We start from the raw sequence: 16660 nt of genomic DNA on the forward strand, positions 1-16660 counted from the left end.
CACTTCACAGAATCTATGGACGATTGTGTCATACCACAAATACATTTGGCCTCAGCAAATATTGGACTGGGTACATCTACAAGACTGGCCTCATGTGGGCATTTCCATAGTATGGAAAGCAATCCTACAAATTATGCCTTTCATCATATCAAACTTGGCATGGTGCATTAACAATGGAGCATCTGTTCACATTGATATTTATCCATGGATAGGAGGAGGAAATAGATATCAATTGCCACTTGATCTCATTTAATACCTTCATCACAAAAATATCACGAAAATTGCACATATTGTTGATCATGAGCACAACACTATTTTCCGACAGAATTGGAGGACAACACCTGAAATGGACATTCTTGTATAATGGAATCAGTCCTGGGATTCATATCTATCATCTTTGTCTGAAGCTCATGTGAATCTAAATCATGACCCAGATGTACTAGTATGGATTCCAGCTGATCATGGGAAATACACCCCAAAACTGGGTTACAACCACCTTCTCTTGGATTGCAAGCCTACACTTACTAAAGCATGGTGGCAACAGATCTGGAAAATGAAAACTCCTCCTCGAGCATGCCTCTTCATGTGGAGTTTTTTATGTAACAAAACTCCTACAGGCGATGCCCTTATGCACAAATCTATTCATGGCTCGATCTGGTGTGTTCTCTACAAACAAGACTCTGAAACCAATGAGCACCTGTTTTTTCTCTGTCCGACTGTCATTCAATTCTGGCAAGCTACAACACAACATCTCTCTATGCAGAATGCATGGCAAGGCTCTTCTATTCTCCAAGCATCGAACAATTGGACTGCAGCACACCAGGGAGCAAAGGCACAATGCCTACCTCTTATCATATGTTGGACTATATGGCTTACCCAGAACCGAATTATTTTCAAGAACGAAACTGTCTGCTGCCCTCTTCTCATTGCAAAGGCCATGGCAGCTTGTCATGACATTCCAAAAGAGGCAAATATCCACATCCGTAGAACCTCGGCCCCTGGTTGGATCGATAAATCTAAGCCATTGGATTACTTCGATGGAGCAGCCTAACCGCATGGTTGCGGAGGGGGTTTCATGCTATACATCTCTGATCAGCACTTCTATAAGCTCCAATTAGGACTAGGGGAGGTAACAAACAATTTTTCCGAGCTTATTACCCTCAGACATCTGCTCCATTTTGCTTTAGCTCATGACTGCACTACCATCCAGATCTATGGGGACTCAAAAATTATTATCAACTGGTTCAACAACAAAAATCATTGTCATGCTATTACACTACAAAATATTTTGTATGAAGTCTACAATTTCAAAGCAGTGTTTAACTCAGCCTCTTGTCATCATATATACAGGGAATATAATGAAGATGCTGACAGACTTTCCAAGGAGGGCTCGCTACTACCCCAAGGCTTGTGGATAATCTCTTGAACAGATGGGAGCAGATTTCTGCCAATACCACCATAGGCCATATATAGACCAGGATTACCATAGGGTGGAAAGGCCCTAACTATATATATTTTTTGTTGTTTTATCATAGTTTTATCCAAAACATGTATATATTTATTTTCTGCTGCTATATAGACAAATAGTCTGAATATGTACAAGAAATGTCTTGACCATTCATATTTTGACATAGCTTGATTCGAAATGGTCATGGACCAACAATACTCGCATATGCCTCAGGCATCTACTACATGTAATTTTTCCACTTAATGAAAGATTACAATTGTTCCATTGGAAAAAAAAAAGGTTATTTCATATCCTAAATCGCGCAAGTATACCTCTAATCATGTCTTTATGAATTAATTAATCATTGAAGGATAGTCTAGGGGACTATTACCAAAAGCGCTTGCTAAACTTTATCTTATGTGCAGATTTCCAAGTCAAATGGCTAAGTTTAATCATCAAGCTGGCAGCGCTATTGTTAAACAACAGTTGTAATGGCAGAAGTGATCCAGACTTACTATTTCTATCTTTTGTATTCAGTTTTGGCTTATTATAGCCATTGTGTACTCGCAAGCAACAGTTACCTTAATATCAGGAAATGTTTTGTATAAGAGAGGATAGAGAGTTTGAAATAGGGAATTGGCATACGAGAGAGTTGAGCTTTGTAACAATGACTTTTATATTAATGAAATTTACAACTTTTTGATCTTTATCTAAGTTCGTGAGTTCATCACAACCCTGATCATGGATTTGGGCCCACTCTCCTGATCAGATGTTGCTCAGATAGTGTGTGCTTAGTTTTCTTTTCATGTATGTATTTCTTTTTCTCGCTGTCATGGTTTGATGTAAATGTTGTGAATCGAATTATTGTTACAGTTAATTATTGATGTTATGTTCATGTGTTGTTACAGTTAATCATTGTTTTCATTTCCATTTGTTGTTACAGCTGTTTATTGTTTGACCAATTCTAGGTTGTACATTGTGTGTTATCCTTGCAATAACCAGTATATCCTAGATTGATAATTAATGTGGGAAAGGGTTGAATAGTATCATTCACACTTAGGCACCAACATTTTTGCGATGTTGTCGGGGAGGCTATCAAAGGTGCAAGATCGCAGCCGTTGTTGGTCACTGGATTAATCTCGTGTCCTGGGGAGAGAAGTTTTCTTACTCTGCTCCAGGTTCCGAGATTTATTATTTTTGGTTTTTCTGTCTCTCTTTTTTTTCAATTGATTGCATAGGGGCCGCTCTCTCGCCCTGGGGAAGGAAGTCTTCTTGCCTTACTCCAAGCCTTGAGCTTAAGATTTCTTTGCTTATTCTATTTTCCTTTTTCTTTGCTCTTAAAATCGTTCTCTCGCCCTAGGGAAGGAAGTTTTCTTACCTTACTCCAGGTCTTGAGGTTACGATTTTTTTAATTTTTTTTTTTTTTTGTTCCAAACCATTCTCTCGCCCTAGGGAGGGAAGTTCTCTTACCCTGCTCCAGGCCCTGAGCTGTGAGAACTCTTAATGTTTTAATTGCATGAATAGAGATCTGAATAAAAGGGGTAGAGGAGGACCCCCAAGGAAAGGAAGGAAGGATTTAGGTAGGAACACCTACATCCAGGAAATCATCATGAAAGTTGAAGCTGAAGCATCTTCACGAGCCGTTGTTAGGGTGAGGACTCACACACAGTCTGAGGGGCAGTCCGTTGAACAACCAATACTACCCTCAGGAGTGAGGACACCCCTTTCAATGGTAGAAGGAGAAGAAGTAGAGAGCAAGGCATCAGAGAAAATAGAAGTGCTCCTTGCTGTAATATTCCTCCCCTTAATAATAAATAATAAATAATATAAATAATAAATAATGAGTCACTTAAATAATAAAAATAATAAATCATAAATGATATTAAAATATATACAAAATAATAAATAAATAAAAATAATAATAATAATAAAAATAAAAATGGTTATTCTCTAAATAAGAATAAATAGAAATAAAACAAGAAAACTAAAAAATCAAAAGAAAAGTAAAGAAAGCTAAAAATCAAAGTCGCATGTAGACACATGGAGTGTGTGCATGTGGTTCCCCATCCAATGTTTGCTCTATTTATTAGAGGGTGAGGAGGATGGGAGGCATTCCATCTTTCCGAGTTTCTATCTTTCATTCTCTTGGGAGAATGGTGTTCTAAGACTTAGGAGTCACTGGCAGTAGTACGTTGATTGAGGGCTTGGGGGTGGCCAGTTGTAGCAAATATTTGCACAATTGAGCCTACGGTTGGGTGGAGAGTCGTCCCCAAAACCTTGTTGTCATCTAGCAGAGTTTGATCACAGGTAATATAGGTATGTTCTTATTTGTTTGATTATGATTTTAATTAGGAAATTAACTTTATATTCACTTTGTACTTTTACATATGGTATCAAAGCAAGTTCGACCCTTAGGGCCTACGAGTATTTAAACCCTTAGGGCCTATGAGTATTTATATATATATATTGTTGGGCCTATGAGTATATATATATATATATATATATATATGTTGGGCCTATATATATATATATATATTGTTGGGATTTTTAACTTGACATGTTTTGAAAGTTACAGGATGCTTACTTCCGGAAGGCTGCATATTTTTTTTTTTATTCCTACGAATAATTTCTACGGCAACTAAACTTTGGGATCGGGGTTTCTAGATTTCCGCAATTCTGATTTATTTTCATTAATTCATTAACCATTTTTAACAATTGTTGCAGGCTTTGCCCCAACATAAACTGAGTGGTGTGTGTTTTATGATAGGCATCAGATAAAGCTCGTTTATCATAAATTTATATATTGTGGTTCTGAAGGATAATTTGTTTTTGCGCTCATTTTTGTCCAGGAATTTTTTTTTATTTGTTTGTTTATTTAGTTATGATATCAATATTTGGGTTGTCTCTATGAGATCGACATGCCACAAGGTAAAAATTCGACACAACATGGAAGGTTGAACACTCATGAAGAGATGCACTGGATCTTTATGTTGGAAATCAAGTGCAGAACAGCCTTACCTTAGACAAAGGACCGACGACGGACCGTTCCTCCAACAGATCTTCCTCATCGATAAGAATTGATTTCTTTTCGGTGCTATGTCCTTATATCCAGAGAGGGTTTTCTTGACATAAATTCAAACGTCCCTGAAATCTGACTGTCGGTGTTTCTGCTTTAATTCCTTGTTAATTTCGCTGAAATCTGTGATTGCAGTTGATTAATGGATGCAAGTCATGTTGCGGACTTTTCTGTTGTTTAAGCGCAGGGATCCTAGGGTTAATTAAACGCAGAAATCTGCAGATCTAAATCTGCATAGCTAAATCTGCATTATAATTACTGATCATTTCAGTTTTTCTTTCTTTCTCTCACGCCTCTCTTTGTATATCAAGCTTGCCGACCCATTCCCTCAGAGAAGGGGATAGATCTTGCATATATAATCACTAATACTACCATAATTGATCGCCATAAATTAGATGGGTTGAATTAAAGCTTAATGAGTAAATAAAAACAGAGCAATAGCATCATTTCATTGTGATAATCTCAAGCAATGGAGGATAAATTGAAACATTTTACAAGCAATTTAGAAAATTGGATCTGTCCACATAATGAAATCAATGTATGCATATCATAAATTTCCCACAATATTTACAAAGGAATATGAATTGAAACATTTACCCGCTATCGCCCAGTCTGATGATCTTCAGCAATGTCTATTTCCAAGTCACCATAATCCCAAGCTTCCTTCAATTTCAGACCAGTATCTTCAGGGAAATCGAGAAGATGGTTAGAAGATAGCGAGATTTGACTTGTCGCTAGTTATGTATATTTCAAATCTACTCAGATGGGTTCCCAATACAGATCATGCATAGTTGTGTGATGCATCCTCATTTAAGCAGTTGAGTAATGTATTTTCGTTCAATGTTAGAGCAGTCTTAGAACACATCAAATCTCTACAATTTTAGGTCTCTCAAATTACAACACCGAATTTTTATATGAAAGAAGTTGCTGGACAAAATGTTTTCTAAATATGCAAGATAAACTAATGTTTTTAAGCATCATTTGTTTGGCCTAATTTTGATGCCCGGGACCTTGCAAAGAGCTATTTTCTTTTCCTTTTTTCAAATTCTTTTGAAGGTCAGTCTTTTCAAGCCATTTTCTGTCCGCCCTGCCATTCTATGCCAAGGAGGGCGACAATATTTATAATGAAATCCCATTATGTTCTTGCAGTGTGACCCTTCAAATAACAAATCTTGTGATAATGGCTGCCATGGGGGCTTAATGACAAATACATACAATTACCTAATGGAAGTTGGGGGTATATAAGACGTGAAGAACATGATAGACTCAGAATTTCTAGATCTCTCCTAGAGTTTCTAGGATTTTTCACTAAACTTTATTCTGGGTTATTCTCTCTTAGTTTTGTTTCCAAGTTAGGGTTGTTAATCCCTTCGTTGTTGTATGGTTGCAGACTTCTCTTGTTTGACGGTGAAGTTTTGTTTCTGCTCTGTTGAAGTTCTTTCTGGGTAAATTATGGATCTCTGCTTTATTGAACTTTATGTTTTCTGAAACTTTGTTGGTTTCCTTGTAGTAGTACTCTGTTTGAAGGTTTGTTTTGTACTTTAGCTGTTTGCGCCATTCTCAAACTTTGGATTTACTAAATAGTAACTGACTTTCTTGAAAATCTTGATCATGTTAACTATGTTTTTATATGGAAAACACTTGCTCTTAGCTGTCACTCTATTGTTTATCATATTGATTTTAATTGTGCTATGGATTGACATAAACTATCAATTTTTTTTTCTAAATACGTTTGAGCATTAGCATCTCATGCAAAGTGTGAGATCTTCGGACACAAAAAATTTTAAGCTTCTTCAATGAAATCTTTATGCATTTTCTTTTAGGCTTCATATTTTGTCAGCAATCAAGTTTTGAAGGAGTTGAAAAGTTTCATGGCACAGTTTATAGAACAAAAATATTATAAAATGTGACATCATTCACACGGTTTTCCATGATGCTAAGGATTGCATTAACAGAAACCACAAATCTGCAGCGAGCTATCAATAGGTAGATGGCAAACAATTCAATTAATATGGTTACAGCCATTTGCAGATAAATATGATCCACAAGGTTACCTCAAATGAAATGCATATCTATTCAAAGTCCAAGCACTAAAAGAAGCTCCTTCTCTCGTCAAGAATTAAAAGTGCTAAAATCAATTGTAGACAATAGGTTTGTTCAGAGTTTCCTGGTATTAATTCGATCTTTATGTGGTAATTAATGAATGTAAAACCCGGTAGCTATTAAAGCTGGTTAAGGGTTGGATATGGTGTTGCCTTCACAGGTGCGCTTGCAGGTGGGCCATCTTATTAATAAAATTATTTTGTTTTGTGTTTTGGGAAGGATAACCTTCCCAGTTATCCGATTCTGTTTTGGGTCGGGTGGCGGTGTCTCTTCTTGTTTATGGTGTGCAATATTTCTTTGGTTGTTTGATTTCTTAAATTCCCTTAGAGCAATCATTTAATAGCCATAAGAATCTCAAGATACATTTGTTAAAACAATTTATTTTGTTAAAGGCAGTCCATTTAATTTTCTTCTAACATAAGTTATGATTGCTTGAACAAATACTCAAAATATTTCTCTCTACAACACACAATTTCAATTTATACTAGCACATAAGGTCATGAATCTGTATATTGGTGTGACATATAATTTCAAAAGTCATGGTGAATAAATTTTCTTTCAAAATTCAAGTACCTTCTTAAAACAATAATGCCACCAACATTCTTAAGCTTTACTCACTTGAATTTTGATTTTATGTATCTTGGTTTGGATACCGGTGCTTCACTAATCTAAAAAGTTTATTAATCCAAGGTGTTCTCTCCATTACAACCATATAACAAAGTGGAATTCTAAATGAGTCACATAAGTAAAGGCATATATTTTTGTTATGACTCATTGATTCAATAGAAAAGTATATAATCTGATAATCTTGGATGGTGATAATCTACCCATAATTGACGATGTATAATTCTCTGAAAGATTGCACTACTGATAAGGTATACTGGCATGTTTTTGTGGAGAAACAAATCTTTAATGTTGGTGTAACTACTCACCACTGATTCATTTATGACACAGTTTACATAGCACTTGAAGTATTTCGATAATTGATGTTGAAATTTGTCACCAATTAAAGTGCTCTAAAATAGTGAAATCTGTTCCAATTCACAATGGATAAACTTGGATATCTTATTACCTTTAGATGATCGTTGTTCACTTGCATATGTTCATTAATCTGATCTAAAAACACAGGTGTAACATTCCTTGAATGCTGATCATATTATTCACTAATTATTTGTTAGATTACTGTCCTATAGCGATAGTAGTTGCTTGGCATTTCTCTGGTCTATTATTGCAAGAACACAACTCTCTCAATATGATCTTATAATAAATTTAATTTTGCATTGCAATTGCTATTCAGATTACATGTATCTTCTCATTTACTACTCATATCATTTGTATATTAAACATCATCAAGCTACCATTGAAGTCCCCTTCATTCTTGAGTGAATCAGTTGGATCTGCAGTATATATATAAACCACATGATGGTATATTTTAGTCTCAGTGGCAAATCGTACAGATTTGGATTAAAGTTCAGATGTTGAGTATAATGCTACATGAGGTTCGTGATTCAAGGTTAATTGCATATAATGGTTAAAATTGTCTAAGGAGAAATGGAAAGGAGAAACTTGCAATTTTTTTAAAGGATGATAACTAATGATAGTTCATGTGATTATGGCCAACTTGGATCAGATGATTAAGGTGGTAGAGAAGAAGTATCACAACAAGAGTAAGAAATCAGTAAGAAGAGACAACCTATTTTAGAACATAATGAAAGCATTTGGTATAATCATAACTTGGTACTCTAAAGGTATCACTATAAGGTTTATCTAAGGATGATGCACATAAAGAAGAAAATATTGGCAATCAACTAGTGAAGTTGAAAAATCATGGTAATAATGAAGGTCATTTTAAGGAACCTGTAAGGTATGATACAATAGAATGATTGGAGAAGATAAGTTGTGTGCATAACAACATCTAACAATGGGAGAGCCTCATTGTAAAAGTTTTCCATAGGTGACTAACTATATGAATGAATTAGGGATAACAAGATAAAGGATTGGGAGATTTTATTATGTTGATGTCTTAAAACAGGAAAAGAAAAGTGGATTACATTTGGCAGCCATCTTAATGAATTTATCAGGTATTACCCAAGTCGGGAAATAGTAACAACATTTCCAAAGTATATCAGTGCTATAGGAGAAAAGGAGAAGAAACCACAATGACTGGAGGTGAGAAATTAAAGTCAATTTAATAAAATAGAATGAAGTGAAGAAACTTCCATTTTTTAAGCCAGTAAACATGGAATAGTAGGAAATCAAGATAGGGAGAAAAATAAAAATATATCTATGAATATCAGGTAGGAGGAAATGACAGAATGTTCTATCAAGAAGAAAGTTCTTTTAAAGGTATTGATGAGTGGAGTGAGAAACATGATTGGTAATGGTCATAATGATGATCTACATATTTTAAAAAATGTGAAGGTGTGAAGTTGCATGATGACCAAGTGATAATAAACGAGGAAGATATAGGAAGGAATGTTACTAGAAATTTTATAAGGATACCTTGAGAAGGATTGTGTACATAGTGACAAAAGAAGTGAAAGTAAATTAATAGAGGTTGTACTTGACTAATTTTCACTCACTGTTCATGAGTAGGACTTCCCATCAAGTTAAAAGAGGTTTTTTCCACATAACACCTCACATTTAAATTTTTCATGGACAATGATAGTAGTAGTGTTTCCAACTGTTACAAAATCTAAAATAATGATACTATTTAATAAGAAAGAGTTTTTTTATGATAAAGCAATCAAATGGTATTGAGATATGAACATGACAAACTCGACGAGATAAGAAAATATTTCTGTGGATGAAGTGCTAATTGTTAAATAAGTTAACATGGATCAACAAATCCTCGTGCAAGTAAATTAAGCATGATATAAAATTAAATCATGATGAAATAATGTTTATATGCAATTGCATATAGCGGTATTGGAATCAGTAAGCCAAAGGGTAAATGGATGTAAATCAAGGAATTTTAATTTTGAAATAGATGATGAGGGAATAACTAGTAAATATCTTAAACAATGAATTTCAACAGAATTTCCTTGGGAAAGGAAGAATATATAACAAGAGATTAAGACCCAAGATGATGAGGCTCATGTGAAACTTAATGATGTACTTAGATGATTATACCGTTGGTGTAAATGATCAACTACCTAGTCGAAAGAAGTGGAAATGATTATTGAAAAGTAATTGACAACTTGATGAAAACATATTGATGATGTTTCATGATATCATGGTAGGAGGATAATGATGCACATATGGTTCTTATAGTGTTAATGTATCCATACGATGATAGCGATATGCATAAGTCAAGGTATATTGACATATTCATTTACTACGTGATGATGAGTATTTAGCGTTGAATACTCATGATGGATATGATATGCATAATGTAGCATAAGAGTTATGATGCTGTAATATGAGGTTTATTGACATGTGATTCATTTATGTGAAGTTATGATATGTCTTTGACGCAAATACGTTGATGATCTAACTTACGATGGTATTTCATGAGGTGAAGCATGCGATAGTTGCGTACAAATTTATGATATGCATGAGCATGCAGTTCGTTATTAGTCATAATGTTGCCATTAACATTGATGAATGTTCTCATGATGACATGCAAGACTTGGCATGTGGATTATTTCCTATGATACTATGATGGTATGGTTAATGCATTGGTTGCATATTGGGGTGTGATGATTCACAGGACTCCACAAATGGGCCGAGAGGGCCGGTTTATTTGATGATCTCATGCGAGCCAATACGCATGAGGGAGAATAAGTAACACCATATGGGCTGGGGACAGAACTCAATCAACACTACATATGCCAGTGGTTCCTTTGTCTTGTTTAGCTCTTGATGGATAGATCTTCAAGGGCTATGGGACCATCTTGAGGAGGCCAAGTGCCTGATGTTCTAGGCTAGGTGCCTGTTATTGGATTGGGATGCTGAAGTCTAGAAGGGATGTAACAGACTTCGATGCCTGGGGCTGTGCGCCTTAGTAGTTGTGGAGAGAGTGGGCCAGCCTTGCGAGATGCCCGGAGTCATTGAGCACTGTATCAGATGCCTACCTTGGGGAAAATGAGGTCTGAGTCAGGCACGAGCCTTGGGGCTAGCCTTGGACTAGGATACAGACCGGGTTAGGCTTATGCCTGGTACCGAAAGTGGGAAAAAGGACAAAGATTCCTTGAGATTTCTCGGGGTGTTGGGGACTTTCGATGCCTGCTAGTCATACTAGTTCAGCAGAGGGTGTTGGCAACATGAAGTAAATAAAAATAAATGTAACAGTCTAAAATAAATATAAAGTTAATTTCCTAATTAAAATCATAATCAAACAAATAAGCACATACCTATATTACCTGTGATTGAAATCTGCCAGATGACAACAAGGTTTTGGGGACGTCTCTCCACCCAACCATAGGCTCAATTGTGCAAGGATTTGCTACAACTGGCCACCCCCAAGCCCTCAATCAACGTACTAGTGCCAGTGACTCCTAGGTCTTAAAACACCATTACACATCCTAAAACACAATTCATATAATATTCAATACCTATTTTTTTTCTTTAATAATGTTCTTAATGTGTTATAGTTGTTATTTTTGTTAATTAATCTCGACTTTCTTATAAGTAGTTAATTTGACTTTCATTCTCCAAATGTACATTTCTATCTCGAGACATTAGGTGGTACATTTTTTTATTTAAAAAATAAATTTCCGGTTTAGTTTTTTAATAATTATGGTAAAACTCAACAAACTCGTTCACCAATTACTCTACAAATTGTGAAACACAATTCATATAATATTCAACACTTATTTTGTTTTTTCTTTAATGATGTTCTTAATAAATGTGTTATATTTTGTTTTTTTATGATGTTACCTTTATTAGTTAATTTTGATTTTTTGAAAAGTGGTTAATTTAATTTTCATTTTTGAGGTATATTTTTCTATCTCAGAACATTACATTATACATTACATTATATATATTTTTAAAATTTTTAACGATTATTGTGTTGAGAGGTGCTTTCTCTCAGTATGAGAGATGTTGTAATGTAATATTTAACATTTTAACCAAGTCAAATTACATAAACATAAAAAAATAAATTAACAAATTAATATAATGTAATGTAAACATTTTAACTGACTCAAAATAAAATAAAAAATATATAAATATCAAAATAAAAATAACTTTAGAAAAATAAAATGGCCCATGGTATTGAAAACCTATTGTATTGACCCATGGTATTCATGTGGAATATGGCCTATTTAAAGGGGGAAATTAAACCAGTCTAGATCCATCTTAACTTTGGATTTATCCCTCTCGACACTTGGTAGATCCAGAGTTAAAGATAGATCTAGGCTGATTGTAAAACTCAATATGTATCTTGCTTTTTTAACAATATTCTCAATAAATAAGCTATAATTGTGGATTTTGTTACTTTAGTCTTAACTTTAATAAAAGTGATTAAATTCAATTCAATTCTAACTTTAATAAAAGTGATTAAATTCAATTCAATTCTATCTATGATGGGTTTACTATATTTATTTTTTAACCCATGGTATTGAGTGACACATAATATTTTTCCATAATATTTGATATGGCCAAAGATATTTAAAGATTTTGTATACTGCATTGTAAAATGTTGCAAATAGTAATATACCATAAGTGGCCTATGGTATTTGAAATAGCGAAATGTATATAAAGATTTTGTATACTCCATGGTAAGATGTTGCAAGTAGTAATATTGGCAAGAATGAGGAAAGGATATTTACAGTTTTCACATATTCCATTATATTCCAGTGCATGTTTGATTTTGGAGCTGAGAATGAGGTGGTAACATAATGATCTAAGGATATTTAAAGATTTCATATATTTCATTATACTCCATTGTAAGATGTTGCAAGCGGTAATATTGGCCAAGGAGAATGAACTTATTTTGGAGTAAAAGTTTGCACAGTAAGTTTAACGTAAAAAGTTTTCATGGTAAGTCTTTGGTAAGTATATTTAATCGATATTTACAAATATATTTTGTATTTTTTATAATTTTTTATTATTTTCATTTTAATAGTTTAAGTATCAATTATATTTTTATTTTAAAAAAAATCTTGATTTTTCTATTGTTAATTATATTTTATTTTTGGGCTTTTTTTACTAGGGTTTAGCAATACAATAGTGGGTGTTAGTGAATCATTTTTGCAGTTTGAGGCCTTAGCATCTTATCTAAATATGTATATACCCTAAGATTTACTAGTTGATTATTTGCTATCTTTACCCTTATTGTACTTTGTAACTTTCTTATATGTATATTTATGTATCATTATGCACTTATATAATATGATAAAACATTGTTTGATATATTTTTAATGTTTGTTATGCATTATTCATTTGTGAAATTCTTTTGTTCGACAAACTTTAAGCAACATTCATTTTTATCATAGAACAACCAAGACTTATACAACTAGTGCTAGTAAGCATTCAAAAATTGACCATTTTCATTGTTTCAAGACAAGAATTACAAGGATCTTACATGAAAATAGAGAACATATAGAATGTAAAAATATAATGATTATCTAGGTGACTTTAATAGGAATCAAACGTGGAGAAAATAATTTGGATGATGAGTGAATGTCATCTTGGCACTTTGTAAAATGAAAAGGAAGATTAGTTTGTTGTATCCAAAATATTCTATTAATAACAATTAAACTAATGTTATAATAATGATCTAAGTATATCTCAAGAAGATGGTGGGAATTCAAACACGGAAGGTGATCCATTAACATCTACATCAAGTACATCTCCCTCACCATGTTCATAAAAACAACATACTTGTCTTGGTCTATTTTGTGCATCATCACCTCAGGATTATTAAATATTAAATAAAATGTTGTGGTGCAGGATGAAAAATGGTCTTGTTTTAATTGGTAATAGTTCATATTGTGTTCTCTGTTTTTGAAATTGCTACTCCAACAATTTAATGGCATACATTTATGCCTGAGTTTTGGAATTTCATTTTTTATATGGTTTAGATCTTTGACACAAACTTCATCCAAAACATTAGATTAAAATTCATTAGTATTTTTTTTGTGAATTTTAGTAAACATCCAAACAAATGCATTTGAACTTCTTTATGTTGACTTGTCTATTTGAATATATGTACGTTAATATATTTGACTCCTTAAACTCTCTCAAAATAAGTTGCAGACCTTTATGCAACAATTCATTGGCCTCCCAAACCTAGTGAAGCATAATGTGATGGGAAAACTTACCTTGTAGGTGTGAATATGTGATGGGCAAACTTACCTTGTAGGTGTGAATATGTGATGGGCAATGGAATCTCAATATTTTGAAGACTCTTAGGAACAAGTGGATGGGCCCTTGTCAACAAATACTTAAAAACCAAGCTTATGAGGACAATGTTGAATGAAGAAATGGCATCCTCTAATTGTCTAATTGTGATTAGATTGGTGGGAATGCACTTGAAAAAGAAGTGCATCAACCTTCCTATTATGATCCAACATGCATAGACTTTGATACACCACTAGATGGGTATATTCAATATGTAAGCACTTGGACATTTAAATTATGTTTATGCCCTTGCCTAAAATGATTACTTTGTTTTCCTCTGATTTTTACTTCATTTTATATAATGAGCTTTTCTCATTTAATAGTTTAAGAAGCTAGACCATAACTCGTATAAATAAATTATACATTTTGTTAAATTCTATTTTAATTCATCCAAACTAACTATTGTATGTAATCATTTGCATATTTGAATAGGACATTCATGGAAGCCATTTTGTTTTGAGAGCTCCATATTGTTTATTTTGTGTATGTCATACTTGAAGACCATTATGTTTTGAAAGGAGTTGGATATTGTTTCTCTGAATAGATCATACTTGGAGGCCATTACGTTTTGAAAAGAGTTGGATATCCAATCAACAAATTTAATTTATTATTTTAATTTACATTGTATTAAAAGTCATTTCAAATCTTCAAATATAATATATAATATTAATTTTGATTTCTTTCTCTAATATATAAATACATTTTATATAGAAAGAAAAGCATACCTCCATCCCCGCTTTTATTATCTAAAAGTAATAACCTACCTTGAAAATAAAAATAATAACCTATTTTTAGAGTTACCTACCTCTTCCATAATATCATTAACTACTTCCATAATATCCTTCTCCCAAAAATGAAAGAGAAGACTTGAAAGTCTTGTCCACCTCTTCCATAATATCATTCTCCCAAAATGGAGGAGAAGACTGGGAACTCTTGTCCAAATAGAATAGTCTAAATGACCATCGAAATGAATTAAACTCAAAAAAAATCCAATTCTTACCGTTTCTATCGTCGGTTTTTTAAAGTAAATTAAAAACAAAACTCTGGTGTAGAAATTGGACATTCTTTTTTGGCATTAATGTATTTTCCCAATGGATCTCCATTTAGTCAAGCCGGTTGAACTACACAAATAGCATTTTATGTGAGAATTTGGAGGCCTTATTAGGCAATGTCACTGGGAACACTGGAACCAACCACAAGTTTTCAATGGTGAAGTTGCCCCTGAAACAGCGGTCGTTTTGCACAAAATGTCAACATGTCTATGCGCCGTGATTAACTATGTCCCACAGACACAAATTTGTGCCATTAAACAAGGGAACCTTTAATCTCAATGTTAGGAAATTCTTGAAAAGCAAGAGTTAACAAAATGTAATGAGTCTTGACACAAGGAAGAAAGGGATGCCTAGAAAAGCCAGAAAAGATCCCAAGTCCTCTTAGCTAAGCCAATAAAAGAAGCAACGGCCTCTACCCCATCAGCGCTAGCAAAGTGGACCATGTCAACTCCATTATAGCCACATCATCTTAGACATAGGTGTGGGGGCAGAATTGTTAGCGTTCTTGATTAAATGAGAGCTCCAAGGAGTAATGGAAGTAATGAGCGTTTTTTTTTTTTTTTTTTTTTTTGTTTGGTTGTGTTAACTGTGCGCATTATTGTTGTCATTAATATCGGTCCTTATTGTTGTCTCTTGTCGAATCAGCCTGAGCGACAAACAAATCAAACACAGAAGTGTTGAATTTTAAATCCTTATAAATTTGAAGATGGCCTAATCGATTTTTCTGCTTATCATGGAAAGGGTGCCCCTTGGCCTAATCGATTTTTCTGCTTATCATGGAAAGGGTGCCCCTTGGCATACTATCTCCTTGATCTCACTGCAGATGCCCTTGTTATTTTGTTGGATGTCCACTGTTTGCAATGGTTGATTGTTGATGTAGACTTCCAAGTGTTTTTAAAATAATCACTTTGTAGATGACTATTTGTTATTCGTTGTGTTATAGATAGCTTGTCCATGTTTTGCCAATGCCCCAAGGTTATGGTTAGTGACCAAGAGATTAATTACTGATTGGTCGGCCTAGATTAGCCCCTTAATTGTATTCTTCTCACTTTGAGATATCTTAGCATCATTTTTTGTGTGGTGTTTCTCTCGAGTAATTACGTGGTGTTGGTGTTAAGAGTGTTTTCCTTCTACCCAACACTATCACCCTCTTCTTCTTAGTCAATCCTACTTTGATCATAAGATTCTCCCCTTTACCACGAGGGAAGAGATACTTTTCCTTGCATAGGGCAAGTGGATTTTCTTTTCCGTATCTCTCCCTACTCCCTTCGAGATAGATCTCACCAGAATTCCCTTCACCCTTGAGAACAAGCTAATAATAATAATGTCCTCAAGATGTTTTTCTTATAAATACACATATGACAAGCATATACTCCATATTCAATGAACTAAAACCATTTTCATAATGTTCTCTCAATCTTTATGTATAGCATCATTTCCTCTCATGTGTCTCACACAGATATCTTTGCATTTTATTTTCAGTCTCTAATTGATGCTTACATGGATATTGACATTAGACAATGCATGAACATACTAACCCCACTCCACTGTAGCTTATCCTATCAATCAATTATTAACAACATCTAACCCTAACCCTTCCTTCGGTTTACATTTGTGGTTTATATATGGACTAGG

General features: G+C 33.9%; 1 long non-coding RNA gene across 1 annotated transcript in view; it reads right to left on the minus strand.

Moving 5' to 3' along the window:
- LOC149173442 (uncharacterized) overlaps positions 1-5883 on the minus strand; it is a 54105-nt gene extending 48222 nt beyond the window's left edge. The window contains exon 1 of the long non-coding RNA XR_016259680.1: positions 5121-5883. This is a non-coding gene — a long non-coding RNA (uncharacterized LOC149173442). The remainder of the gene's footprint in view (positions 1-5120) is intronic.
- Between the last annotated feature and the right edge of the window lie 10777 nt (positions 5884-16660).

Source organism: Pinus tabuliformis, chromosome 4_2 (genome assembly GCF_031772625.1).
Source record: "Pinus tabuliformis cultivar Carrire ecotype Pingquan chromosome 4_2, CPIR1, whole genome shotgun sequence".
NCBI lineage: Eukaryota > Viridiplantae > Streptophyta > Pinopsida > Pinales > Pinaceae > Pinus > Pinus tabuliformis.